Source organism: Mirounga leonina, unplaced genomic scaffold, assembly GCF_011800145.1.
Source record: "Mirounga leonina isolate KUSES-001 unplaced genomic scaffold, KU_Mleo_1.0 Mir_366, whole genome shotgun sequence".
Taxonomy (NCBI): domain Eukaryota; kingdom Metazoa; phylum Chordata; class Mammalia; order Carnivora; family Phocidae; genus Mirounga; species Mirounga leonina.
In genome coordinates this window covers 9134378-9137249 of record NW_023270709.1, presented here as the reverse complement: position 1 = coordinate 9137249, position 2872 = coordinate 9134378, and positions in this window count along the sequence as shown.

Below are 2872 nucleotides of genomic sequence, written 5' to 3'. Positions count from 1 at the left end.
ATGAGCACTCGGTATAGTTGATGCTTAGCATCAATCCAATGCCAGTAGCCCACCAACCCCCTATAACCCTTGTTTGGTGGGTGATCCTCGCTCTGACCTTCCTCAAGTTTAGGAGAAGCTGATATTCAAAGGCACTGGCCCGTCCACCCAAACACCAGCTTCTCATAGTGGCAGTTAAACTAAGTGAGCTCGATTTAGAATTCCTGTTGATTCTGACATTGTACAATGATTTGGGAAGACCTCGCTTTTAAAGTTTCTGATTTCGAAATATCAAGTGTTCTAAGCATGGTATCTACCAAAGGTGAAGCTGAAGAAAACTCCCAGGAAGTATCGCAATTGCTAGCATACAGAAATCAGGGGTTAAGGCCATAGGCTCTGGGGTCAGCCATTCTGGATGTTCAAGTTAAGGCTCCATCAGTGTATTATCTGTGTTACCTTGGGCAAGTTACTTAGTCCCACTGTGCTAAATAAATTTTATATTGGATCACATATTTAGAGCCCTTAGACATTACACACATGTAGACTATTTAATCATTACTATATTGGTCATCTTCAATGTATGAGGTATGCAACTAAAAATAAATGTTTTTTTTTTTTTTTCTGTTATCATCTTCAGAATATCAATACTATTGGTTTTCTTACTGCTCAGGAAAAGTTATACAGTCCTGATGGAACTTTCCCAGGAAAAGAAAAAGAGCTTTGAGCCTTGAGCTTTCATGGGACTATGTGATTTCTCCCTTTGCCCCCCATAAAAATGGCCGCTCTAACTGAACCATTCTTATTCCAGTGGAAACTCTACACAGAATGCAGAAATGTAAAATGGACAAAAGCAATGCAGTGAAAACACCCAGGCAGGTTAAATCGGCATCGATCATCAGAAACCTATTTGTTTTTGTGGAGTTATTAATATACTTCCATGGATAACCAGAATTGTGTGTGTGTGTGTGTGTTTTTAAGTTTTTATTTAAGTAATCTCTACACCCAACGTGGGGCCTGAACTCACGACCCCGAGATCAAGAGTTGCATGTTCTTCAGACTGAGCCAGCCAGGCACCTTGGATAACCAGAATTTTGGAACACAATTTGAAAACCTTTACAGCATAAGGCAGTCAATTAAAAAAAAAAAGCTGTAGTTACTGTTTAATACACACACACACACACACACACACGAACCTGGCAAAGCACGACGGAGCAGTGCTAATGTTTTGTCCTATTGAGTTGCTGTAGTTTGATAGAGCTAGCCAAGAGAAGACTTTTTCCCCCTTTGTTTAATAATGTCCAGCAGTTGTTTGAAGGCCTTTTCAATCCCTTTCCTGTTTTGAAAGCACCTCGTGTTCCCATGTGATGTAGCCCTGGGATATCCTTCATTTTCATCATTCTGGATAACAAAGACAAATGTGTTAGGCAAAAGCCAAGGGGTTGTTGTTGAGGAAGGTGGAGTTGGGCCCTCATGACGTTTCTGCCTTGCTCAAGAAAAGCCTTAGCCAGAGCCGTGAGGGCCCAGTTTTTGGATCTCAACCGTCTCATTATGCTCCAGTGACTACTAGCTTTCAGTGTCCACATCCCTGCCCGAGGCTTTTTCTGGCACGGGAGAAGGTCACTCTGTCGTCACACTCAAGGCAAATTGGAAGTGCCATAAATTAATACCACTTAGGAACGGCCCTCAACCAAGGACTCCTGAGAATTGACAGGAACCTTAGCTCCCTTGACTCTCAGGTGCAATGATTTTGTGGTGTGTAGTTCATGCTGTTTCCAGCATTCCCTTTCAGAGTCATCCATGGCGGCAGCTGCCTTATGAGGCATATTTATGGCGTCCCCCCTCTCCTTGCATCAGTTCCCTGTCCCCCAATTGGTGTGGCTTTCACTTGCCAAGTAACCTACTTGCTCTGTAATTCTTGTCTTAGGGTCAGCTTCTGCTGGGGGTGGGGTGGGTGGGGAATCCAAAGAAGATGCCATTTTTAGCTTCACTTCCCTCTTTATACCTTCCTCCACTCATCACTCTTTCAAACTCTAAGCTTGGGCTCTTGCTAGTCCTGTGTGTACAATATGAGCCTGTCCTCCCTCCTACAGTTGATTGGATCCAGGAGGGAGAACAGGTAAGCCAATCAGAGTCCCTTCCCTAGGAGTTTAGGGATTGGTAGGGATGGGTGGGAGTCAAGTCGGGGTGGCGGGGGAGAGAGAGAGAGAGAGACAGAGACAGAGAGATTGATTGAGTGAATCTTCCCCTAGGTGGGGACTGAAGCACGCACACTTGGGAGCCATGAACACATTCTGCATATATCCATTCTGGGGAGCTGAGACAGCTCGACTAGTCTGCAGAGAGAAAAATGAAGCAGGTGTGCAAGGGAAAGCATAGGTGAAGGACACAAAAAATCCTGCTGTGGTTTTGGCAACCTTCCCATTTCTGGTTTCAATCTCTTCAGAGGCATGCCTCCATTTCTGCTTTGACAAGATACCTATTTTAATTCTTTTTTTTTTTTTTTTTTTAGGAATAATGCTCACTTTTTGTTTAAGCTGGGATGAGTTGGCTTCTTTTGCTGGAAGCCAGAACATCAATGAATGCACATTTTATATCATAAGTCATTCCTATTATGGCTGTTGCCATCTCAGCCCTGGAATTAAGATATTTTATTGTATATTTGCTTATCCCCTTCCCTAGGAGACATGCTAGCAAAGAAAGAGGTAATTTCCTTTCCCCTCTTAGGGAAAACCCAGGGGCCTCCTTTTGTGGAGTTCTTGTGTTCTCGGCTCTCTCGGTTACCTAAAGACAATCCCCTCTCCCATCCTGAGGTTTTGCAAGAAGTTGGATTTCCTGAAGAGGTGTAGGCTGTGTGTATGGGGGCCGTGTCGGCACGGAGGGTTAGGAGCTGTAG